Below are 27,634 nucleotides of genomic sequence, written 5' to 3' on the forward strand. Positions count from 1 at the left end.
ACGTATGTCACCGTCCCCGTTAGAAGTGGAAGATACATTTCGATTCCATGCACTCACAGTTCTATGGAACACAAGGGAAGTGTACTTAGTTCTGTCTTTTGGAGAAGATATCTGAGCTGAGGCTTGAAGAATCAGGGGCAGTTGGTTAGGTGAGGAAAGAGGGAAAAACAGTGCAGGGAGACGGAACGCCTCAAGCCAAAACACAGAGACATAAAATAGCTCTAGCTATTCCTTTGAGGGTTTGGTGAAACTATGAATGGTTTGGTATTTTGGTATTTTTTTGGTTTGGTATTTTGGTATGTGAAATACCAGTGCTAGGAAATGAACCCATGGTGGTAGGGAACTAACAAATTCATAGTCTGCACCTCTTGTGAATTAGCTTTGAGCCCAAAGCTGAAAATGATATCACCAAACAAGTCAGAAACGTTTTCTGTACTAAAGAGGAATGTATCAATCATACAAATAAATAAGAAATGAACAAATATAGGTTGTGGAAGATGCTATGGATGAAGCAAATAGGGAAATAGGGTGTTGGAGAGAGAACAAGCAGGAATGTGTTTTAAGCGGGGTGTCAGGGGAAAGACTAGGAACCAGTCATGAAGATCAGAACTTTCCAGATAGAAGGAAAAGCAAGTGTGAAAGCCCAAGATAGGAAGGAACTCCCCATGCTTTAGAAAATGAATGAAAGCCCAAGATGCTACCTCATTGTGAGCAAGGAGGAAGGTAACTGATGATAAGTCTGAGATGCAACCTCTTGTAGTTCATGGTAAGAGAGTATATTTTGTCCAAGGTGCAATAGAAAGCAATTCATAGGCTCTTCAGTCCTGGCTGTGGCTTTGTCTCATTTCTCACTAAGGCTGTCCTGGGGAGAATGGTTGAGGCAGGGGCACAAGAAGGAGCTGGGAGATCCTCAAGGAGGCTCTGGTCAGTGGTGCAGCTGAGAGAAGAGGAGGAATCCGATGTCACCATTTGGACCTTAGGCTTTCTCTCACAAGGGGTAGACTCTTTGAAGAAGATTTTTGCTGGGGAGTCATGTGATGAAATTTGGGGTTTAGATGTATTGCTTTAATTAGGTTATGGAAAGGGCGCCTGGGTGGCTCAGTGGGTTAAGCCACTGCCTTTAGCTCGGGTCATGATCCCAGGGTCCTGGGATCGAGTCCCGCATCGGGCTCTCTGCTCAGCAGGGAGCCTGTTTCCTCCTTTCTCTCTTTGCCTGCCTCTCTGCCTACTTGTGATCTCTTCTCTGTCAAATAAATAAATAATTAAAAAAAAAAATTAGGTTATGGAAAAACAGCAAACAAAGTCGCTTGTCAGGAATTTTTTTTTAATATGTGTGTAAAAGTAACTACAAATCTATATGTGTGAATATAAATATGTATATTCTTTTCCCAAATGTGAATTCTTCCTGGAAATACACAGGACTCTGAAAAGACATGATAAACTGTTTGATCGTTTGACTTCTTTCTTTCCTGAGGGCTCAGGGCTCCATGGTGTACTTCCTAAATAGATTTTCAATCATCTCTAGAGAGGATTATCTAGATTTCTACTTCAGAGAGGAGCTGCTGTTATTCCATCGGAAGAAAAACACTGAAGGAAGACATTATACATTTGTTCTCTGAGTTGCAACGGGCAACGATCCTCCTGAGCATGGCTCGCAAGGTCCTTGACAGTTGTCACCATTATCTTTCATTTGGTGATGTGGCTGGTTCCTAGAATTGCCCTATTATCCTGGACCCCCATCCCGGACCTTTGGTTAGAGGGCTTCACATGTTAAACTTGTCAGATCATTCCTTGCAGATAGCATGGTTGCCGTAGATTTTTCCATGAGGAAGTACTGTTTGCTTGGAATTCTGAGCATCTGTTTCCTTGATTCTCTTTCTGTTCCAGCTTGGTATGAAGGTACAGGTGACATTTATTGAATGTGGGCCAGGCACATAAGCACTTCTAAATGTATCACATGTATTAACTAATTTAATCATTACAACAATCTATGACATAGTCCTTATCTTCAGCCCCATTTTATGGAAATCTTCAGCCCCATTTTCTGGAAGCAGAAAATAGCGTTGTGTTCACCACAGTTGTATACAGCAATAGAGGAACATTTTGCAAAGTTCAACAATCCGTATTACTCTTAAATTTGTTATCTATAGATTCAGGTGTAGCATGTATGCAGCATGATATGGTTTTTTTGTACTGGCAGATAGATGGACATGAAACCAGAGTTGGCAATGGCTTCACTTTTGTGCCAGTATTTAGTAAGATTTTTTTTAAGTTTAAAATTATTTTTAAAGTTAAAATTATTAATTTTAATTAAAATGGTAATTTGAATAACATTTTAACTTGAGTTAAATACATTTCATGAGAATATTTTTTAAGTCAAATAAAATTTTCAACTTTACTTAAACATTTTGAGTAAAAATTTAATGTTCCCTGATGATTCGATTTTTCTTTTAATTTGAATAAATGATTTTTAATATTTTAAAAAGAAATAATTTGAAAACATTTGTTAATTTTAATTTTTTACATTGTCTGCATTTTTATGGGACTATATTTCACTTTTATACCTAGAGACAACTGTATTTAATTTTTTTCTTTTTAAGTTATTAATGGAATGAATGCAAATATGTACAAATCTTTTTTTTACCATGTAGTGATTTTGCTGAACTGAAAGCAAGCATAGGTCATGAAATATATATAAAATAATGTATGAATGATTTGTCTTTATTTTTTTGCTATTGTTTTTATGTTTATTTTGGTCCTTCCCCAGAAATGTTTGACAGTAATTGAAGTTAGTTGCCTTTATTATTTTGCCAAATTTTAGTTATAAAAAATCATAGCCTTACACATATATTTCAATTTTATTGTCATAAAGATTTGTTTTAAGGGTAGGAGATAGAATTGGGTATTTCACAGTTTTTAAGCTTGATTTACAATTTTTAAATATTGAGACATATGCTCTAGGGGCCTCCATCTGCATCCTTGCCCCAGGCCCGGCAAATGTTGGAGGAGGGTCTGTTGATCACTACACAATCCCTGCTGTGTAGAGCCTTCCCAGCTGCCTGCACACCCTGCTCTCCTCTCATCCTTCCGGACTTGGCCCCCATGTTAGTATTCTGTGATCTCTCTTCCTATGCTTAGTCACTCCCTCCCAGGGTTCCCACTGTACTTTCCATGTTTTCTTATGATTCTCCATTTACTTGGGTCCATTTCCTCTACTGTGAGCTCACTGAGGCCAGGGATTTCTCAGTCATCTCAGTCTTATTAATGTTTGTCACAGAGCCTAGCTTGTAGCCTGTGCCCTCTCTAACTGTTAGATGAGGAAACAAATCCTCACCCCTATGCTCCATCTGCAGAACCACTGCATTTTCTTGTGTGTTGGGACAGAGGCATGTGCCCAAATATACATGCTCTCTCCCACATATACAGTGTGTCTGGAGTCTGCTCAAAAATAATAATGTTTGTTTGGGACACCTGGGTGGCTCAGTTGGTTAAGCAGCTGCCTTCGGCTCAGGTCATGATCCCAGCGTCCTGGGATCGAGTTCCACATCGGGCTCCTTGCTCAGCAGGGAGCCTGCTTCTCCCTCTGCCTGTGCTGCCACTCTGTCTGCCTGTGCTCGCTCTCTCCCCGCCTCTCTCTCTGATAAATAAATAAAAACTTAAAATAATAATAATAATGTTTGTGCTATATATGCTTTTAAAATTATGATCTGATTTCCTTTGTAGGTCAAATCCAAATGTTCCTAGTCCTACATTGAGAATGGCAGATAGAAAGTTGGCATGATCATGTGTTCTTAAGGTTGAAATCACTTGCCTTCGTTTTTTGCTCCTTTTGTTTTTATTATTATTTTAAAAGCTTAAACTTCCTTTTTGTTTGCAACTCAGCTTGTTAACACTATAAAATAAAAATTTAAGAAGAAAGAGTTTGCAGTTTTGTTTAGATTTAATTCCAAGACATTTATTAAGGAAGAATCTTCAAATATGAGTATTTCAGAACTTTTCTCTAATCCAGTGAATACCAAGACTGAACCTACCTTGCTTCCCTTTGCTAGATAATTCTTTGACCAAACTTACTTTCTTATTTCCATGCCAAACAATACTGGGGCCAGGCAAAACCATTTAACTACTTGATCCAGGAAATACCTGCTACTGGAAGATAAGACCTGAACCAACTATAAGAGATTACTTATCAAGACTAACAGCTTGCTCATCAGGGCCTATTTCAAAACTCTTACCTCACTGTGCCCACCAATCCAAAACATATCATAAAATCTGCAGAATCCCAACTAATATGCCTCCTTGTAAGACCTCCCATAAAAATCACCCCATAAACCTTATAAATATCCTTCTCTGGCCCCCTCCTCACCTCAGACACTACTAAGACTCTATCAAAGGAATAATTGTTATTGTATTACATCTAATAAATTTAACTTTGTTTCATTAACAGCTTCTTCAGGCCATCTTTTGGGGATTCAACAGTAAAAATGTATGCCAAATATGGCATCTCAAGATTCTGGAATTGGAAGAGCATACTTCTTAGGACACCCCTTAAGCTTACTGTCTGGATCACTCTGTGATGGATGCCATGTTCCACAGTGGGCCCAAGCTACGATTTCCTTATTTTCACCCTCCAAACATCTCTTAGGAATAAGAAGTCCTTGTTTAGGAATCCTTTGCTTATCTTCTCAGATTGAAAACTCTTTTTCTTGGGAAAAAAAAAAGGCATCTTGTGATGAAAAACCACTACTGTGTGTCTCTCTCTATTCTCAACAGTTTCTTTAGCAAGTATGTTAAGAAGATGATCAAAAGAGGAAGATGGGTGTAGGCCTGATATGTCCATCTCTGGAGGAGTTCATACCAGGCTCCTTAAAAGACAAACTTTACCTTGGGTTACCTGTGAAAGTCTTGTGAGATCTTGACTTAGTCTTTATTGATCCATGAGAATCTGGTTCAAGGCAGGTTCTTTACTTCAAATCTTCTATTCACATTTGAGGTGGCTAATGAATAGGTTAGGAACTACAATAGACTGGATGAATGTTTGTGTCATCCCAAAATTCATACGTTAAAATCCTAACCCCCAATGTGACTATATTTCAAGATAACAGCTTTTTTGGAAAAAGTTAAGATTAAATGTGGTCATAAGATAGATTCCTGATCTAGGATTAGTGTCCTTATATGAAAAGACAGGAGAGAAATTGCTTTCTGTCTAAGCCATGTGATGACACAGTGAGAAGGTGGCCATCGGCAAACCAGGAAGAGAGCTCTCACCAGGAGTCAGATTGAAGGGTATCTTGATCTTGGACTTCCTGGCCTCCAGAACTGCAAGAAAGTAAAATTTTGTTGTTTAAGGCACCAAGTGTATGGTATTTTGTTATGGCAGCCTGAACTGATCAATACAGGAGCCTAAAATACAGAGAGCACAAGCAGTGTATTCAGAAGACTACTGTTTTCATGATGGTGTCTCAGTCTCATTCCATGCCCCACTGCAGTAAGAGAGACCTGCGAATGACAGGCTAAGGGGAACTCTGGGGATGTTGTGCCGGGTCAAGGTCTTCGAACTCCTGGATCTCAGCAGACCTTTTGGAATTTTGTTTCTAACATGTATTTTCAATATAATTCATTTATTTATCCATTTCAGTGGCAACATGTATTTACACTATAATTCATTTATTTGTCCGTTTCAGTGGCATAATGTTGCCAAAGATCATTTAGAATTACAGTGGTTATTTTGGCCAGATTTGGCTTGAAAACAATTATTCATTTAAGAAGCACTTCAGAGGGGCGCCTGGGTGGCTCAGTGAGTTAGGCCGCTGCCTTCGGCTTGGGTCATGATCTCAGGGTCCTAGGATCGGGTCCCGCATCGGGCTCTCTGCTCAGCGGGGGGCCTGCTTCCCTCTCTCTCTCTTTCTCTACCAGCCTCTCTACCTACCTGTGATCTCTCTCTGTCAAATAAATAAATAAAATCTTTAAAAAAAAAAAAAAAGAAGCACTTCAAAAGGAAAATGGTCTTCAATTTTCACTAGTGTACAGAATCTTCCAAAAGAAATCTAGTTTCAAAAATTGATACTTACAAATTCTTTAGCCAAGGAGCATAGGGAGTATAAAGAATTTAAAATCATCTCTCTTATACCTGTCTGAACTGTAATCTGAATATAGGTGTCTTGATTCTTTTATTCTTCCTTCTCCTTCCTAGAATTCTACATTATCCATACTACTACTTTTCTTTCTGACTCATCTCCTTTCCCTTCTAGTCAGCAAGAAACTCACAAATCTCAAATGTTTTTTAATGTTAAATTCAGTTCAGAACAGATCAAGTTCTCTCATGGTTGATTTGAAACCCTGGTCTTTGAATTGGGAGCCATTGTTAACCACTTTCTAAAACCTACACACAAAAAATGGAGACAGAAATTTACAAAGGAATTTAGAGTTGTTCTAAAAACAGATAATTTGGGAATCCCAGATTGAAATCAGTTGGCTCATATGTTAATAAGAATCTCAGATGCCAAAAATTCAATGAAAAAGAGCAGAAAGTCAGATTCCGAGAAAAACCTAATAGACCCTTGCAGAGATTAGAAAAGCTACAGATGTTGAGCAAGAGCTGTAAGAGGCCATCCTCAAAGTCTATTCTGTGAAAATATACTGCACTATAATCTTGTCCTGCAAGAAAAGAAAGGATGAGTCTATCAGTGACTTCAGGAACAGGATCTTTAACACCTTTAGACAGCAGGTCTAAAGGTGTTAAATAGATCCTGAAGCAGATGTGACCCCCAGCTCTTTCTTTGAGCAGGTTTCAGCCAGAACCAGGGATTTAACATGAAAGCAAAAACGGGAATGAGAAACAGCTCTGTTGCCAGATCCCCAACTATTCAATAAAAATCCTGGCATAGCCTTAAAACAAAATCAGAATAAAGCTGAGAATAAATTAGTGGTCTTGCAGATAAAGTCATTGGATGTTCCCACCCCAATCATAAGAACCTGGGTAAGGAGTTTATTGATAAAGACACCTACAGGCAATAGAAGCAGAAAGAATTATGAAAAATTAATTAACTTGTGCTTGTCAAGACTAGGGAAAAAATTAAAGTGAGTGGACAATGACAATGCTCCTAAAGGGCAATCTAGTGTTTGTTTTCCCATTTTTACCCTCAAAATCACATGGAGAAATTTCTGTAAATGTTAAAGGACAGTCTACCAAATTGTTTATTTGCCACCATCACCCAGCATTTCTCTTAGGATTAAGAAAGTAACAATCTCCAGACCTTTCTTCATCTCAGTCTATAACCATCACCCTCGACTTTTCACCAAAGAGCATTTTTTTCCTTCTCCGTGACATCACACGTGTGAACTTAGTAAGGAGGGAGCTAGTGGGAAAATGGAAGTTTTAGGTTAAATATTTTACTGTTTGTATGAAGGTGCCTCAAAAAATTGAAAATTGAGCTACCCTATGACCCAGCAGTTGCACTACTGGGTATTTACCCCGAAGATACAAATGTAGTGCTAAAAAGGGATACATGCACCCCAATGTTGATAGCAGCAATGTCCACAATAATCAAACTATGGGAAGAGCCTAGATGTCCATCGACAGATGAATGGCTAAAGAAGGTGTGGTATTTATATACAATGGAATATTACTCACCCATCAAAAAAAAAAAAGAAATCTTGCCATTTGCAATGATATGGTTGTAACTAGAGGGTATTATGCTGAGTGAAATAAGTCAATGAGAGAAAGACAATTATCATATGATCTCACTGATAAGTGGAATTTAAGAAACAAGGCAGAGGATCATAAGGTTAGAGAGGAAAAAATAAAACAATATGAAACCAGAGTGGGAGACAAACCATAAGAGACTCTTAATCATAGGAAACAAGTTGAAGGTTGTTGGAGGGGAGGGAAGTAGGGAGATGGGAAAACTGGGTGATCGACATTAAGGTGGGCCTGTGATATAATGAGCACTGGGTATTACATAAGACTGATGAATCACTGAATTCTACCTTTGAAACCAATAATACAATAACTAATTAATAATATGTTAATTAATGGAATTTAAATTTAAAAAATGAAAAAAGGAAAAAATAAATGTTCTAGTGTTTGCCTCTTTCATGAAATCTGGAGGACTATCCTACTTACCATCAGATAATAAATAATTTGAATATTAACATGTTGGTATTTTTAAGTAAAGTCCTAATTGAAAATCTTCTCAAGATATAGGACTACTAAATAAATAAATAAATAACCAAAAATTGAAAAAATAAATTCTACTTGTGTTGGCAAAATTACTGGTGCCAAACTCATCTGTTCAGATTGACCCATACAAATCTCTATCCAAGCTTGCACAATCCTGTTTAAAATGAGAAACTAAGCAAAACGAAAATCAGTAGTTGAAAGACTACTAGGCAGAGAACTCATCATACCTAGTACTAATCCTTGCAATTCTCCTAAACTTCCAGACAATAAACTCAATGGGAAAGGATGCAGATTTGTTCAAGACTTCAAGACCATAAATGAAGTAATCCTTCCCTCTGCTCTTCCTTGTGGTATCAAACCCATTCATTTATTTTGTCTTTGGTATCCCTTGAGGCTATATATTTTTTTCTTAACAGTTGTAGATCTGTGTTTTGGTTTTTTGATTGTCTTGGGCTCAAGAGAATTAATACTTGTTTGCCTCTTGCTGGACAGTGAAAAATATACCTGGATTTTTCCAATTTTTGGTAAAGATGAAGTAGTCCCACTCCTTCCAGGTCCTTCTTACTACTAAAAATCTGTGGACATTACAAAACAAACAAATGTAGAAAGAATAAAATGTGGAAAGAAGGACTGTTTGGGGACATCTCTTCTTGAGGAAGGCCATGGTGGCTCCACACCTGGGTTCCATATTGCCTCTTGTATATCTCATACAGGAAGTTCTGATAAGCCTCCAGCCCGGAACCATGAACAGGCACAGACAAAATAATTCCAAAAAAAGACTGTTGCCCTTAGCCCCAGGCTCAGGAAAAGAGTAGCCTAACAACAACAACAAAAACCTTTTTGGCAATTCCTGCACTATACCAGACCACCAACAAAAAATCATATTCTTTCACTGCAGTTTTGACAGGACTGAGCAGACAGCCGCTCTTCCATGCCACCCTCCAATCCTGAGGAAATAAGTGGTGATATTCAGATTCCCCTGCGTGAAGTGTCAGCAGACGGGGGCAGGGGTGGGGAGGAGCTAAGTGGGGGGAGCTAACCTATCCCCTTCCTAGTAGAAGTAATTGATGGTGCTCCAACTCCCCTGCTGGGGTATTATCAAAGGGACTGAATGGAAATTGAACTGCCATCCTCTGTCCCTCAGAGGTAGGCAACACTCTGATGTCCCCTCTAGGCAGTGCCAGTCAGATCCAGCGGCAAGGTGAGACCTAATGAGAAGATGCAAGATAGGGCTAGTCCCCAAGATGCTTCAGCATCTACCCTTGGGCGTCATCAGGGCCCAGCCAGGAGCTGAGCCTCCAACCACTCCCGGCATCCAAGAGACTAGGCAAGGTGCTGCAAATGAGGCTAATCCCCACAGTGCTCCACTTTCACTCCAGCTCCAGTGTTAGTGGTCCTGCTAGGGCCCTAAATGTCCACACCACCCACACCCACCTGGAGGCAACTCGACAGAAGGAGGTGGAGTAGAGCAGGGCTAATTGGTCCTCTGGTGCCCCACCTTCTCCCCAGTGTCTGGGGGTCCCAGTGGGAGCTGACCCTCCACCCCTCCCCCCGGCATCAGAGACACTGAAGGAAGCAGCGCACAGGATGTGGGGGTCAGTACTCCTCCTCCGCACCCTGCACAGAGGTGAGCACCACTGCCCCCCCACCCCACCCCACCACCCTGATCAAGGCAGAGTGATGTGAGAGGAGGCGGGGCTAGCTGGCATCAATGGCTACAGCTGGTTTTGTGCCAGTAACTTTTGGAGTGGCTTATTAAATAGCAATAGATGACTGAAATCAGAATTTGGGTACTGGAAGCAGGTGTAGCTATACGAAATCCTCAAATATGTAGCATTGAATTTGTGACAGGTATAGGCAGAAGCCTGCCAATCCTCAAGAAGGCTGCCAGAGAGGACCTGGAGGGACGAAGATACTGGCAGAAACTGTCACTTGTTGTAGCATAGGAAGTAGGAAATACCCCTGATGAACTGCATGGCATCGGTGAGATTTCTGGGCTGTGTTGAAGGTGCTGTGCGGCTTCTTCTAGCCACTTATAATAAAATGTGAAAGGAGAGAAATGAACAAACTATTCAGTTTCCAGGTAAGATTTAGGGGAAATCTAGAGGCTCTGGATGCTCTTTACGGCCAGCAGGTTCTCAAAGTTAGAGCCAATGGCAAAGATAAATTTCAGGGGGCCATCAGGAAAAAAAAACAAAGCCAAGAGTACGACTAGTAAAACCCTTAAGATCTCAGAAATATTTAAGTCAGAACGTCAAAGACCCTTTTCATTAGACAAAATGGCTTCTAAGGGTCCCAAGTATAAGCCTCACACATCCTCTCCATTAAATCGGAGGATCCCTGAGCATCTCAAGGGCATTGTTCTATAGCTTTGAAGATGACCCAGGGAGAAAAAGACCTGTTCTGAAGATTTGAGGGTGTACTTTTGTCTAATGGTGTACAGTATAAATTGATATGTTAAAAAAGAAGAAGAAGGAGAGGAGGAGGAGGAGGGGGAGGAGGGAGGGGGAGGAGGGGGGGAGGAGGAGGAGGAGAAACCGACAAAGTGGTGAGTGGGTGGGCCTCAGGTCGCCTGGGGAGGCTTCCATGGTTCAGCCTAGCCACCTGTCTCCAAGGCCCACATCGACCACACGATCCCCATACCCTGTGGCTGAGGGTCAGAGGCTCAGGGGACACACCCGAGCCCCTGGCCACAGGGTGCAGCCTCCCTGCTTTTATTATTAAAAGAAAACCCCAAACCTAATAAACACTCAGCTCTCTACTTGTGTGCAGTGACTGACTCTCATTTAGCTTGATTTACCCAATTTATTCATATCAATTAATTGGATAATGAGTCACCAGCAATCTTTAGGTTTTGCAGAACCATTATCCTCATTTCCTCATTTACTTCAAGGGAAATGATGTATGTAAACATTTTCTGAAATATTAGGAGAGTATATCTATTTTTCGACACACAGAGGTTATTATTTTTTTCACTCCAACTGCCATCTCAAAATATGCAAAAGTGTTTGTAAAATCCTTTTAGGACTTTTGTCTATTTATAGATCTCCTTCCGCCATCCTTTTAACACTGTTTTGATGTGCTCTTTCTTAAAATGCAAATATGACTCCCTCATCTTCACTTCCTGGCTTAAAAGCCTTCATAGCTTCCCATTTCCTTCAGGATAAGGATCCTAAATACCCTCCTTGCCATGTGCTCTGCCCAGCACTTACTACCCAATTCCAAACTTCTGGCATTTTTCCGACCTGCCTTCTCCCCCCTCCCCCGTCCTCTTGTCTTTTACACAAGTCGTTCCCATTGTGTGGATAGCTTTTCACCAGCTTTCTGGCACAGTCGCCTCTTGAGTTCAACTTCTCAGAACCGATTCCTGATACCTCTTCTTTCTACCTTCTACCTGGGTATCCCTCTTCTGCGACCCTCTCTAAGAACTGACACACTGCATGGCTCTCGGTTTTTGTAACTGTCCCAATTAACAGGGAGTGCTTTGAGAACAGGACTTGCCTTGCATTTTTGTAAATGCTCAGAGCTCCAACTACTGCCAGGCATATAGGGGGCTCTCCGCTTCTTTTCTGAATAAGCAGAATGAATGTATCAGTGGTTCTAAAGAAATGTACAGGGACGCCTGGGTGGCTCAGTGGGTTGGGGTCTCTGCCTTCGGCTCAGGTCATGATCCCAGGGTCCTGGGATCGAGCCCCACATCGGGCTCTCTGCTCAGCGGGGAGCCTGCTTCCTCCTCTCTCTCTGCCTTCCTCTCCCCCTACTTGTGATCTCTGTCTGTCAAATAAATAAATCCTTAAAAAAAAAGAGAGAGAGAGAGAAATGTATAGATTTTCACGAGTGACGTCCTTGTGAAACGACAGGGGTCCTCCCTCATTCATCTTTTAGAGGGGGCAGGGGACTCTCTGTCTTGTTACTTTTGGACAAATCTTCACATCATCAAGGTATTTCCAAGGAAGGGCTTTTAGGAGAACACATCCTGTCAAAGCCCAGAAAGCGGCAAGAGGTGACAAGGCTGCCAGAAAAAAGTTGTCTTCTCAAGCGATCTTATGGGAATCACTGCTGCTCCTGGTAGGAGGACACAAAATGGCTGTCTCTTTGGTTCTTTTTTTCAGTGAAAATTCATTAATTTAATATATATAATTTAACATATACAAACACAGACTACATGCCTGGCACTGGGGAGAGGATCATTAACAAGATGTGTTTGATCTGTTCTCACCAACTTAAAGTGGATGATAGGAAACAAACAAAAGCATTTGCAAAAAAATGATCACTAAATTCCAGTCAGTTGAGTTAATGCCATGAAAGGGAGGCAGAGCGCTTTGAGAAGCTGCAGAGTTCAGATTTTGGTGAAACAATTAGCTACATTTGTTCATTCAAGGAAACGTTTTATGCAATTTAAGTTCATCTGTGGAGGTAGTAAGAGCTTCCCTGAGAAGTCTAAGAGTTTAGGATAGTGGGTGGGCAAAATGAATTCAGGAACAGCATGCACAGAAGCTTTGCAAGAGAGAAGAATGGAAAGAAGGCTATTATCATCAGACTTGTAAACAAGGAAAGTAGCCTGAGATGAGACTGGAGAGGAAGGCACCTGGATGATACGCCTTGTACCCACTTGCTAAACAAGCTCTGATCTTTTGAACTTTTGTTGCCTTTGTGACAGTCTCACAAATTTAATCCATAGAGAAAATAGAAAGCCTCTGAAGATACACAGGTTAAGTTTGAAGTCTACATTTTTGCTCATTTAGAAGTATCATTCTGGCTGTCATGTAGAGAATAGTTTGGTCTGGAACAGCAGTGGATGTGGGCAAGTCATGAGACAGAAAATTTATGTCGGCATTGTCAACATTGCTGTGATTGTTCGCCCATGGCAAACAATGGCAAACTTTCTGTCCTGGTCTCCTCAGCGATTTTGTATATAGTTCTTACACCAGAGGCAACTCAGTAGCTCTGTGCCAAGTACCAGAACCCTGTGTGGGGGAAAGTGGGTACATCCTACAGTTGGGTTTCCTGGTACCCAAGATTATATCCTTCATTTGCCAGGCCCTAGTGTTTTTCACAAGACATGATATCATAAGAAGGGCCATGTCAGTAAGCCAACTCAGTCACATAAGAACAGCCATTTTGGAGATTCTTGAGTTGACGGTATCTACAAATAAAAAGGTGTTAATAATCAAGTCAAATTCTACCTTGGATGATTATATTTTGAAACAGGAAAAGCGAAGAGATACGTTAAAGAAAATTGTTGCTTTCTTTATTTTTCCTTTCCTTCTTTTCCTGTTTCTTTCTTTCTCTCTCTTTTTGTTTTTTACTAGAGAGAGCATGAGTGGGGATGTAGGGATAGAGGGAGAGGGAGAGAGAGAGAAACTTAAGCAGACGCCATGCTCAGTGTAGAGCCCGACGCAGGGCTCAGTCCCAAGACCCTGAGATCATGACCTGAGCTGAAATCAAGAGTCGATGCTTAACCGACTGAGCCATCCAGGCCCGTTTCCTGCTTCTATTCTTGCTAGAACCTACACTCCCACCTTACACACACCTTCATATATGTCCTCCTTGTAAAGGTCAAGGAATTAATGACTTCTTTGGAGTCTCCCAACACAATAGATAACATCTAAGGAGTGACAGCCAGGGTTGTCTTGTAAGTTCTCGAAGACCACTGATTTCAAACACCTTGATGCCAAGAGTCCTGACTCCAGGGCAGAAGGAACTTATGGAGGACACTTGAGCACTTGTTTTTGTTCATTCAGTACCTAGATGCCTCAGAGGACACATATACCAGACCATCATCCTCAGGAAAACCTCCAGACCCCAAGCAAAGATGAGACTCCTGCTCCTTTTCCTTTTCAATTCTCCTAGATGCTCTGTTTATATCAGCTCCAAGTCTTCAGTAAACTCTGCTCTCTTCCTGCTGGCTCAAGTTTCATTTCCATCCTCCGTGAAGCAAAGGACCTCTTGGTCCTGTGTGACTCTCTCTGGGTCCTCAGGCCTGGCCTGCCTGCATCAGTTCAACTTAAAGAGTCCTCCCTCCATTTAAGTGGCTGTCTCATTCCGCTGAAATTTTGGCAATAGAGTGGAAAGGAATATCACTGAATGACCCTGCTACACTGTAAGCATCTAAAAGGGAAAAATAATTTTTTTATTTCCTGAATGGCAGGTCCTTATTCATCATTTGTTTTCCTTGCACCTAGAAATGCCTGGCACTTAGTAAGTCCCCAATAAGCCCTAAGCATTAGAGCATAGTTAAGAGCTTAGGCTTTACCAGCAAATGAGGGTTCAAGTTCTGAATCCACTACTTCTCAACAGTTTCTGGGGCAAGTTAATTAACCTTTCGAAGCCTCAAATTTTTATCAGCAAGATAATGATTAAATGTTAACTTCTTAGCTCATCACCTAGCAAATATGAAAGACCTAATATATGTTAGCATTTATTAGTAATGTTTATTGAATGCATGAATGAATTCATGATGAAACAAACCATTTATGAAAGTGATGATGAAAAAGAGTAAAATGGCCTGAGCTTAGAGGCTCACTGTATTTCATAGGTTCTCCAATGTCTGCAGCTGTTCTGTTTCTGGGATAAGACTGGATGTTTTTAATGCATTGATTTACATAATAATAGATTGTTTGTGGTCCTCAGGATATGGCATGGATGGAAACCCAGGCATGTTCTGCAGCCTCCCATAGTCTGGCTGAGGAGCCAAACATCTACTGCTTAGATCCAGATGTGGGTTACTAGCATAGCCATGGCTTTGGGGGTAATGGGGTGGTCCAATCAGGTGAAAAAGGAATTCAGCCAGCATAGATAGTATGTGTTGGGAGGGACATGGATGAGGGGTCTAAGTGCACATCTACCAGAAACGAAGTATTTAAAAATTAAATACAAATAGATTTATGTGACCTATGTTTTTTTCTACTCTGCAGAGCAGCAATTAAGCCTAGATTTCCTAAGAGACGGCAAAGCATTAAGGTAGAGATTATTGCAAAATTTTTACATCTGAATAATTTTTAAGGATAGATTTGGGTTAGGGCACCTGCATATATTGCATTATTAATGTTTTGTGTCTGCTTTTCCATAGGTTTCTAAAACTATACATTTTAAACCTTTACAAATTCAAGTAAATAAAACAAAATCACCCATAATCCCATCATCTTAACATAACCCTGGCCAATATTGGCATTTGGGTATATTTCTTTTTAGTCTTTCTTATAGCTTCTCTTTTTATATACTTATAGATAATGTACACATAAACTTTCATATAATATCTTTCTACTTAACATTTATCATATTTTCTCATGTAGTCATAAGCATCATTTTATTTTTATAAAAACTTATTCCTACTAAAAAAACACAAATGGTGCTGAATAATTTTATTTTATTTGTAAAGATTTTATTTATTTGAGGAAGAGAAAGTGAGAGAAAGAATGAGCAGGGGGAGGGGCAGAGGTAAAGGAAGAAGGAGACTCCCCGCTGAGCATGGAGCCTCACTCAGGGCTTGAACCCAGGACCCTGAGATCATGACCTGAGCCAAAAATCAGATGCTTAACAGACTGAGCCACCCAGGCACTCTGGCAAATAAATTTAAATTAGAGTTATAGCTTACACAAGTTTAAGTTCTAAAGCCAGCATACATGTAAAAAATTACATGAATTATTCTTGGGACTTATTTAAATGATGTCAAAGATAGCTAGTACTAAACATGAACTTACTCAGTCAATGCTTTTCTATAACACTCAATTCATTCCTCCATTTTCTCCTCAAAGATGTCGACAAAATCATACCTCTTATTTATCTAATTATGGAAATATTTGAAGTTTTTTATTCACAGGGAAAAACTTGAAAACATGCACATGTATTTTCCGTAAGTTTCCACGCAGCAACATTGATTATCTCAGGTATGACTGCTTCTGGTGCCAGAAGGAAGGGCCCACTGAGAGGAAATGGCTGGTAAAATTAACCAGTGTTATTCAAGTATCTCTCCCCCACTCCCTGGCCTTGGAAAGCCGAAGTTGATTTATGTGACTTAAACGGAAATACTGTGAAACTCTGTCACTGAGAGTACTGCCTACCTTTGCACCCTCTTTTTGTATCCAAATGCTGGAAGTAACCGCCTTTGAATGTTTTTAATGTGTAGGCCCCAACATTCGTTTCATAGATATTCAAGGGTCTAACCACTAATTGAACAACTCAGTATGCTTTTCATATAGTATTTTCTGCACATGCAATGAATGGCTTCCATAATGAATAACAATAATGACTATAATAATGACATAAAATTCCTGATGCCTTATTCTGTATCAGGTTCTGGACTGACCACTTTACATGCATTCTTTCACATCTTCTTCCCAAAGAGCTGGTGAGATAAATACTCTGATGGGAGGTTAGCAATTTGTACAACATCATGGAGCTGATAGCTGGCAGAGATGAGTCTATAATCCTAGGTCTGTATAACTTCCAAGAGCAGTATGCTAACCATTGTTATTAATGGAACGGTCCACTTAGATAATATGCTGATACTTCTAAGTTCTAAATAATCTAATGTTTTTATTGAGATTCAATTGACATGTAATATTGTATTAGTTTTAGGTGTACAGTGTAACAATTTGATTATATATATATTGTGAAATAATCACACCAGTTTAGTTAACATCCATCACCAGACATAGTGACAATTTTTTCAATTCTTTTTCATGTGATGAGAACTTCTAAGATCTACTGTCTCAACGACTTTCAAATATACAGTACAGTATTACAATACAGTATAGTATTATTAACTATAGTCACCATGCTGTGCATTATATCCCCAGGGCTTATTTATCTTGTAACTGGAAGTTTGTACCGTTTGACCCCTTTTGCCTTCTTGACCTACCTTTGGCAACGACCAATGTGCTCTAGGCATCTATAAATTCATTTTCTTTCTTTTTTTTTTAATATTTCATCTATCAATAAGCTCACACAGTATTTGTCTTTCTCTGACTTATTTCACTTAGCATGATTGGTCCATCCAATAAATACCTTATTTCTTGATTCATATTTTTTTTGTAAGGACATCTAATTACTAAATCTGGGAAATTTAACTTGTTTATACTTCTAGGGTACCCAACTTGCTCAGGTTTGTCTGGGGCTTTCTCTGCGTCCCAGGAAACTCATCAGTCCAGGGGAAACTGCCTCTTGGCATATCTGTTCCACATTCTAAGTTATTTGACCAGAACTTCTAATTGTAAACTTACAGTTACTAATTGTTAACTAATAATTGTTTTAGTAAGAATTTAAAATATACTTACATGCTTATTGCTCCCTAACATTTGACAGTACTTCTTGCTTTCCATTATGCAAAATGAAAAAAATGAGTACTCACGCATTCCTCTTCTTTCTTCTTCCTATCCATTACCAGACTGCTGCCAGCATGTGTCATATACTTTCTGTTTTGTATACCTGAAATTCAGTCTTCTGCTCTTTGCCTAGAGATTGTTTCTAAAAATGGAAAACATGTAAACAGCATTTGAGACCTTCTGATTAGGTAAATAATATTTGTTTTTACTTGAGTGAGTCATTGGAAACCTAGAGAAGGAAATGCCATTGTTGCTAAGCTTGTGCTACTTATGGGAGTCTGTTCCTTAAAGTAGTTTCTTTCCTGAAGCATCTAATGCAAGGGAAAAGTCATATTCTCTGTCAGTTAATGTTTCCATTTGTGGTACACTTCCATGTGATTCATATAGAAAATTATTTTATTTCTCCAATTTTTGTTTTTGTTTTCTGTGGAATGTCTAGTTGTCTTTCTTGTCCTTTATTGGAGAAAGAGGCATATGCCTCTTTGAACTTATATCACTGATATCTCTTAGCTTCTCAAGCAGTCTATCTGCTGCCCTGAATCCATAATGTTCTTCCTGAGGGGACCATGGCCCCCGACCACCCCCTTCCTGTTCCCATCATGTCTATTGTGTTTTAGGTGCTCTGAGCAGCTTCCTCAAAGTGTGTTCTGAAGTCCTTCTGGATTTGTTCCCCCTGTGTGCTTCTTTACTTTGCATTTTGTCCATACAATTTTATCTATCTTTTCATTTGGCTAAATTTTATCTTTAGGTGATATTTCAGAACACGAACATAGAGGTAAGTATCTCTTATTTCTTGACTAGCTTAAAATGTTTCTTTTCACCCCTCCCTTTAATTGACAGACTGAATAAGAATGAAATCTAAATTCAAACTCACTTGCCTCAAGATCTTCAAAGAATGTATGTCATCATTGCTGATAATACCATCAATATAATCATTCCTTTCAAAATAGCTTCATTTTTGCTGCTTTCTCACCCCTCCAACCTGATATTATTTTCATCTCAGGTAATTTTCCTGTTTGAGCTCAAAATGTTTATATTTTTGAGTATTTTTAAATGTCACTTCACTTAAAGAGCTTGAAGAGGATATATATACACACACAGACACGCACACATGCTCACACATATACAATTTTTTTTCCTGTCAGCTAGGATAAAATGTTCGGTAAAGTTTTCTAGTGAGATCTAGTTTCAGAAGACTATTCCCATGCATGGCTTCAGACACTTTTCTAAATTAAAGCTCTGCCTTCATCTTCTGTTCTCTCATCTCTGCACCCTTGTGGGTTTATCATACACTCATAATTCAACATGTATTTTATGACTGTAACACTACAACTGGCAAGGTGCTCTCTTTTTCTTCCTTTATGTACCATACTTTTAAAAGCATTTGGAAGGATACTAATCATTCAACTTCTCATGACATTTTTGATGAGTGATATAAAGTAAGCAGAAAGAGATGTCTTTCAAATGGAGAGGTGGAGGTGTGTGTGTGTGTGTGTGTGTGTGTGTGTGTGTGTATGTGTGTGAATGTTTTAATACAATTTTTCCCATGCCCTACCCCATATCCCCACAATTTTCCTAGAGTAATGACATGGATATAAAGGCTCTCCTAGATGTAGCAATTTTAAGAGAATACTTACATTGTGAGATTGGAATGCCCGGAGCAATGCCTTTATTTCCTTGTCAAATCTCATAAACTGAAAAGGTATTAAAGAAATGGTGTTGGGGACTTTGAGAGAAGAGTGTCTTCTTTTTTTCTTTTTTTCTTTCTATTCCCTCAACACATCTCTGCTGTGCATGAGACCGCCACAGGGGTTGGTCTTTGAAGAGCCAGGCAAGTGATATTCCCCTTCCAAAGATGTGCTTGAGGTAGATGCTCTGAGAGAGTGCACGGTTTTCTCAGTCAGGAGGTTTGGCCGCTCTGCTGTCCTAGAATTGGGGGTTAGCATACAATTTCTCTGACAGAGTGGGTAGAAAATGTGTTGGTAGCTCTCATGAGATAAGGAAGAATCTGATACATTAAGCAATTATAATAATAATAATAACTAATAGTAATAATACTAGTAATAATCATAAGCTCCATGGAAACACTTCTTGTGTGCCAGCAATAATGCTAAGTATTTTACATCTATCATTTTACATAACTTTTACAATAATGTTATGGGGTTAATGGCTATTATGGTCCCCACAGAAAAAGTGTAGTTGGGAGACATCAACACACTTGACCAAGGCCATAGGTAACAAGTGATAGAGCAGTGATTTAAATGGCCTGTCACTGAATCACAGATCCTGAGCTCATATGCCCTACTGTGTCATTTGCAAATGCTTACTCCTATTTATCCAATTCGTTCACAGGATAATTACGTTAGAGAAAAAAAATTAATAACAAGATTTATGCCAGGAAGTAGAAGTCCAAGCCATCAGATTGTGATCACTGCTTTTCCCAGAAGGCCAAAAAAAAAAAAAAAAAAGAAAAACAAACAAACAAAAACTTTCCTCAGAGTCATTATCTGTTACTCCTGGGAGTATCTGTTACTCCTCCAAACATTGAATATCTTAACAAGCCAGAAGGCTTTTAGGCATTTTTACTTTTGGATATCTCCCCACCCCTAATCATATCAAATGTATTCTACTATATTTATATCCCAGGTTCAATTTAACTTCTATTTAAAAAATAAGAATTGAATTGAGGAAAAGTTGAACAACAAGATGACCGAGTAGTTGACACATTACATTTCAGAGACATTTAATTCTTATTTTGCTCAGGGGTTCTTTTTTTTAGCTAAAATTTCCAATTGGTATGTGTTTTTAGACTCAAATACCTTTAGACACCTTTGCCTAGCTTATAGGATTGAGGCTAAAAGTAGAGGCAAAAGCAAGCACTTTGTGTGTGTGGGGGGGGTGGTGGCTGGGTGATGGCGTTGAGGGAGACTGGTGATAGCCTGGTTCCAAGAGGACTAGCTCTGTCTATTCCAAGCTGGAGCTTCAAAGGAAACAACTTAACTCTCAGGGCCTCAGTTCCTGTGCTTAAAATGAAAGGCAAATTCTCAGATTATTATAATGATAGTTACATTGATAATCTAAAACTATCTTTGTATTCAAAAAAGTCTTTGTCGAGGACTTATTATAATACACTAGGCACTGCTCTAATGTTGGGATGCAGCAACTCTCAGTGGCAAGTAGATGAGGATTACAAACAGCCTGCCCTCACATTCAGAGAAGGAAACATGAGTCAACATTGTATGCACACTCAGGTAGTAATAAGGCCTAGGAATAAAAGAGAATTCATTGAAAGGGACAGAGAATGAAAGGAGTCTTTGTTTCAGGGAGAAGGTCACAGAAGTTCTCTTTAAGAAGGTGACATTTGAGTGGAGACAGTCAAACCATGTGCGCCTAACATTTCCTAGAGGACAAGGAAGGATATTAAGATTGGAAGTTGTGAGAGGGGTATTATGGCAGCACGACACAGACATGACACAGATGTTTCTAGAACTTCATGCCATTTTTTTGACTCCCCAGGCTGGCTCTGTTCTGAGTGCTTAGGAACTAAAATAGCATAGAATCCCATTTGGTGTCCATATTCTCCTCAAGAAATGTGTTAGAAAATTACAGAATTACAGTCCTGTGCAAAAGAGTTTTTTTTTTTTAAAGTTTACCTGATGCAAATTCAAGTCTGTGAATTTACAGTAAATGCCAATCTAAGTTTGCAGTAAATTATTATGGAAGCCATAAAGTAGTACATAATAAGACTGAAAAAGACAAGAAGTGATGATTTAATTTACCTCTCCTGTACAGTGGTTTTGTAGATAAATGTCATCAACCCTATTTCATGGATGACGCCCAAGGCCACAGGGATATTAAGTGGAAGACACTGAGTTGTAATCTTGACCTCACCCCAGCACAGAGTGTTCAACCTTGCACCTTAGCTGCTTTTCAAACATATACTTTGGTTTTCTATGCAGACATTCAAAAAATTGAACATCACTATGAGTGTGAGTCACTTACTCACAGAGGCAACCAGGATAAGGCTCCCTGAGGGAATCCAAAGAATGTGTCAGCTAATAACTGTGTGACAGCTCCAGCCAGTGAATAGAGGTGGCAGAGATATGGGAAGAAACAGTCTAGCTCCTTAGGGAGCAAAGAAAAGAAGGAAAGTACAGCAACAACAAAAAAAAATCACATGATTAAATATCCAGAGTATTTCTCTTCTCATGCCCATTAGGGAAATTTCTGGCTTTCAATGCTTTGCATTTCCTCACTTCCAGCTCCTGAACTTTAATCCTCAGCTTTGGCATAGAAAGAAAAAAAGAGAAGCTAGAGAATTTACACTGGAGAGAAGAGGGGAAAGGATAACCCGTGGTTCTGAACCTATTAGAATCAATCCAGGAACTCTGAAAAATCCTGGTTCTCATGGAACACTCCAGGCCAATTACTTCAGGATGGGTGGGGTGCTCCAAGGAATCCGTGTTTTTAAAGGACCCCATGTATTTCCGATCGGCATCTGTATTGAGGAAAAACTGGACAGACAAAAGAAAAACAAAAAATATTTTAAAAGGGAAAGAGGTTATACTGGTGGAATGAAGGACCTTGCCGTTTGGGCTCAGGACATTTTGAAGACTGGGAAAATATGATGACAAAAAGAAATCATTTAAGAGAGCATCTGTCATCCATAAGGATGATCTTGAGAAAGGCAGAGCTAGAGAGAAAGGAATTTGAAGATGTTTGGCTCCACAGTAATAACATATTCCGTCTTCTAAATCTAAATCCTCCAGTAGTTTTTTAAGAATCTAAGTAACAACGAAAATTCTTTCTAAGTTGTTTCTTTTAGTCTAAAAGATTGCTTCTTTTTTTTTTTACTTTTTTTTTTTTTTTCATACCATGCAGGGGAAACATGATGCCTCCCTTATTTTGGGGTTACAGAAGTTTGAGGGGTGAATAAAAGTGAATTCAAAATAAATAGTTATGTAACTATGTAGTTATTATAACTATATAAATAGTTACATAACTACGTAACTTCCTTATTATATGAGAATGGGTGATTAGGAATAATAATAGTAATGATAATCATAGAATTATTGAGCACTGAGCTTGCCAATATTCTTCTATTAAACATATTAAGTAATATGTCCCAATAGCTATATTATTTTTAATCTCAAATGAGAAGATGAAGCAAAGAGAGATTTTAAAAATTTCTGCAGTTCATACAGTTATAAAGTAGTACAGCCTAAATTCAAGTCCAGAGAGTTTTATTCCCAATAACTGCTTTTAAACACTGAGCTCTCTGCCATGAAATAAAGAGAACCATAGTAACTCAGGAAGAGAGTATTTTTGAAGGGTGGATAGGAGCCTTTTAGGAAAACAGAGTTCAGGGGGTTCCTAGGGAATGGGTTTGAAGACTAAGAGAATCAAGTGCTAGGAGGCAGCAAGGTTCAGGGGAACAGAGAAACTACAGTGGAAGGCTCCAGGCAGTGGCTAAGTCTCAGTGGTTTATCAGTCAGGAGGAATTCACAAACCCAACAAAGAAATAGAAAGTTGCTTTTGCCATTCTGTTGAGTCATTAATCCCATCAACTTCTTTTTTTTTTCCCCAATCAACTTCTGATAATGAGACAGTGACCTCAAAATGCCCTAAACTCCTAAACCAAGCAAGGAGTTTAGGGATTTAAAAGACAACAAGAACCATAACAGACTATAGAAATTGAGCGAGAGAGAAATTTAGAGAATGCTGCTCAGCCTTCTTTAATAAAATTAACATTGTGGATAAAACCAGATAGGTCATATATTTCTGCATCACTCTTCCATCTGTCATTCAGAGGAGATAGGAACCTGGAAATATATTTACTGTTACTCAGAAGTTTATTCAATATGAAAAAAAGAACTAAGGTGTTTACATTATCAGTAACATTCTTAGTTTATTAAAAAAAAGTTTATTATAAAGATAAATGCTTTATGACAAGCTTGAAATTATTTAGCGTCTAATTAAAAATGCATTACATTGAGTTCCTTCTGAAATTAACTTAGGTATTATCTTATTTACAGGGGTTGTCTCCAAATTGAATAAAAAAAAAATTCCTGTATACAATGGCAATAAAAAATGGAGTAAATTCTTCCTGATTCATGACATCAGTTACTTTGTTTGTAAAATTAAGCAGCTAATGGTTCTCTTTCTGATTTCAAATGCTATTGGTTTATGTTTATCAGTACCTTTATTTTATATAACTTTATTTTATATAGTTATTTATTTTACCTTTATTTTATATAACTCAAAATATGAGCTGCAGAAAAACAAAACACAAGTCAATAAACAAGCAGATGCCTTTTTAAAGGAGGCAATTTTTGATTTCCAAATTTTATTCCAGGTGCTTCAGAGATTCTGCACATTGTGTATATTTCATTTTAATTGTTTTCACATATTTAAAAAGTGCAATGAACAGCAACATGTGGAATTAACCTAACCCACTCATCAGGTTAACCAGATAATCCACTGTCCTTGGCTAAATTGCCTCTTGGCATTCTTGTACATTGTAACTATTTGTTGAGTCACTATGAAGCTGCTTTCAATTCTGCTTATATGTGTCTTCTCAGGTAACACTGTCCACAGGAAGGTGCCAGACAACACTTGTTCATCCCAGCTCTTGGAAATGCTCACTGGTCAGGTGCTTGGCCTCCATGCGGGCGCCTCTTCTCCTGTGTGGGGCCTGGGCACAGGAAAAGCGAGTGCCAACCACCACAACATAGTAATTCTGCCCCGTGGAGAGTTTTAGCACTTGTTCTTGTTTTAAGGACTGCCTGTATGACTTTTACTATATTAAACATAGAACTCCATAAAGAAATATTTGTTGCGACTGTGACTTATTTATCCTTTCATTTTTTAATTATTATTTTTTTAAGATTTTATTTATTTATTTGACAGAGATCATAAGTAGGCAGAGAGGCAGGCAGAGAGAGAGGAAGAAGCAGGCTCCCTGCTGAGCAGAGAGCCCGATGCAGGGCTCAATCCCAGGACTCTGGGATCATGACCTGAGCTGAAGGCAGGCACTTAACTGACTGAGCCACCCAGGCGCCCCTAGATATTATTTTTTACTTGACAGAGAGAGAGACAGCAAGAGAGGGAACACAAGCAGGGGGAGTGGGAGAGGGAGAAGCAGGCTCCTCACTGAGCAGGGAGCCCAGTGTGGGGCTTGATTCTAGGACCCTGGGATCATGACCTGAGCCAAAGCCAGATGCTTAATAACTGAGTCACCCTCAAGGTGACTTAAGGTAAGGTACTCCTTATCTTAAGGATTTATTTTAGAGGGAGAGATAGGATGAGCAGCGAGAGGAACCAAAGGAGAGGGAGAGAGAATCCTCAAGCAGACTCCCTGCTGAGTGTGAGAGCCCACATGGGGCTTGATCTTAGAACCCTGAGATCATGACCTGGGTTGAAATCAGCTCAGGTCAGCTGCTTACCCTACTGAGCCACCCAGGCACTCCATAACTGGGCTTTAGAATCAGCGAAACCTGGGGGCACCTGGGTGGCTCAAATGGTTAAGAGGCAGCTTGATTTCAGGTCATGATTTCAGGGTCTTGAGATAGAGCCCTGTGTTGAGCTCCATGCTGGGCAGGGAACCTGCTTAAGATTCTCTCTCTCTCCTGCTGACCCTCCCCTTCCTCACTCTCTTCCTTTCTAATAATAATAAATAATAATAATAATAATAATAATAATAATATAAAATAAAAAAGAACTAGCAAAACCTGTAATTGAATCCCCTCCTTCCCACAAATAGATTCTGAGACCCTGGGGAGCTTATTTAACCTCTTCAGCACAACAGGGATAATGGCAATGTTTAAATATTTCAAAAGGTAGTTAAAGTACCAAGCACAGAGCTTGGCACTCAGTGGGTATTTGAGAAATAGCTTCGTTTACCACTATTAAGATTTAAGAGTTTAAATGGAAAGGTGAAAAATTAGATACTGTACCCCCATCACTCCAAAACTGAGTCAGAGGTGGCATTGACTTCTAATGGCTGAAGAAGTTGTAAGATCAAGACTATTTCCATGAGAAGGAGCGACCATGAGGAGCCTCTCCTATGATGAGCCTTCATCAGGCTTTTATGGGAGTACGGGGTCCAATTTGAGGCCCTTTGTTTGAGGCAAGATGTGGAAGACCTGGAGAGAGCTCAAAAGAGAGTGACTAAAAATGATTAGTTTAGAAAATGGGTCCTTTGAGGAAAAGCTAAAGAGATTTAGGTTATTTCTCATGGAGAAAAGTATCGTGGGAGGTGGGGAGAGCGGTGGGGATATGTGAACACAGTGGATTTTATTCAAATTTTTATTTAAATCATTAGGCACAAAAACTGCACTTTAAAATGTGGTTCTTATGAAAAGCCAACTCCTGTAAGCTCGTGTTGTTTACAATGCAGATAGATGCCTAAATGCTGAATTTTTTGTCAGAAGATATGCGCTGTACATTTTAAAGCAGTCATTTATTTTTTTCCACATTACTCTTGCATTTACAAAGAAAATGTAGTAGGGTGGGGTTCCCCCCCCCCCTTTTTAAAGAAATTATTAAAATCAATTGAAACAGAGTAAATTCTCTGGGAGGAAAGGCCAGAAGAAGGTTTCTGTCTTAATTCAGAGGTAGTTTTCTCTGGTGTATTAAGATGTATTAACAACCATCTCCCCAAATAAGGCATACAAAATATTTAGTTACCCCAAAATAATAAGCTTTATATATTAGTTGTACATTTGTTTTTGTCAGCAAATGACATCTTTAATTACTTCTTAGCAAAATAAGTATGAATATTTATTATTTTAGTCACACTTGGTAATTGTGTTTTTTTAAGAAACAAAATAAAATAGACATCATTTAGTTAGGTCAGTGGAGAAAAAGTTGAAATATTAAAGTCTTGTTCTATTTCTTTTTATTCCTGTCCTGGGAAAACAGGAGCCTCTTTGTTTTTTCAGTTCCTAAATGTTTTCTCAATTTAGAACAAATTAGTTCAATGGAAGCAAACACTCTTCCTACACCTGTGTAAGAGTTGTTGCTGCTAAAAATTAGATTATTGCTTTAAAGATCCGGGGTAAGGGATGCCTGGGTGGCTCAGTCGGTTGGACGACCTTCGGCTCAGGTCATGATCCCGGAGTCCCGGGATCGAGTCCCGCATCGGGCTCCCAGCTCCATGGGGAGTCTGCTTCTCCCTCTGACCTTCTCCTCGCTCATGCTCTCTCTCACTGTCTCTCTCTCTCAAATAAATAAATAAAAATCTTTAAAAAAAAAAAAAAAAGATCCGGGGTAAGTTCAGGTGTTTAAACAACTTTCCCTCATCTACTGTAGAAATTCCTTTCAAATCTGATCAACACATCCTGTTCTTAAATGGTTCATCCTCAGTAGTGAAGCGCTTTCTCCTTGATTTGAGAGAGAGACCTGTGTTCCATTTTCCTCTCCCAGTCAGTTCTGCTCACAAAGAGTCTTAGCGAGAAAGGAGCTGGGGAGAGTGGGAGGCACCTTAAGGCCTATTAGAATCTTTTTCATAAAAGGTACATGAATAAATTATACTTTATAATCTCAGTTCTAAGAGAATAATCTAAGTTTTGAGTCCTCTTAGATAGAAACTGGTTTTGCGTAGGTCTAATGAATTTTTAAAGAAGTAAAATCAACAAAATCTCAAAATCATTATATGATTTTTAAAAAATTAACATTTTAATTCACCCCAAGCTTTCACAATTTGACACTAACTTTTTGTTTACTGGATTCCAGTGGAAACAAGAAAAATGGACACTTATAATCATAAGCTTAATGCAGTCTTAGCTAGAGTCATCTTTCCATACCCTGTAAGATGGTAGAGGGAGGCAGTGCTCCATCTAAGCTCTCTGTGATCAGGGAGCAAAGGAAAAGGAGTTCTCAGTTCTTTGCAGTTAGTAGGAGGTAGGGCAGGTGTGGTTGCTCAGGGTAGTAGGAATTCACCGGGCAGTATTCTTCCTACCACCCAACACCACTGCTCCAACAGAGACTAAAAAATGAGCAATCACTTTCTCATTAGATTTGAAAGAAAATGAGGGACGCTCGGCTATGCTGGGAATGAGTTTCAGTGGTTGACCAAAGTGGTTCCTGCAAGCTCCTTGGTATTAACTTCTAAATAGCTTAGGTGGTA

This window comes from Mustela putorius, unplaced genomic scaffold, assembly GCF_011764305.1.
Source record: "Mustela putorius furo isolate JIRA1106 unplaced genomic scaffold, ASM1176430v1.1 tig00003853_pilon_pilon_pilon, whole genome shotgun sequence".
NCBI lineage: Eukaryota > Metazoa > Chordata > Mammalia > Carnivora > Mustelidae > Mustela > Mustela putorius.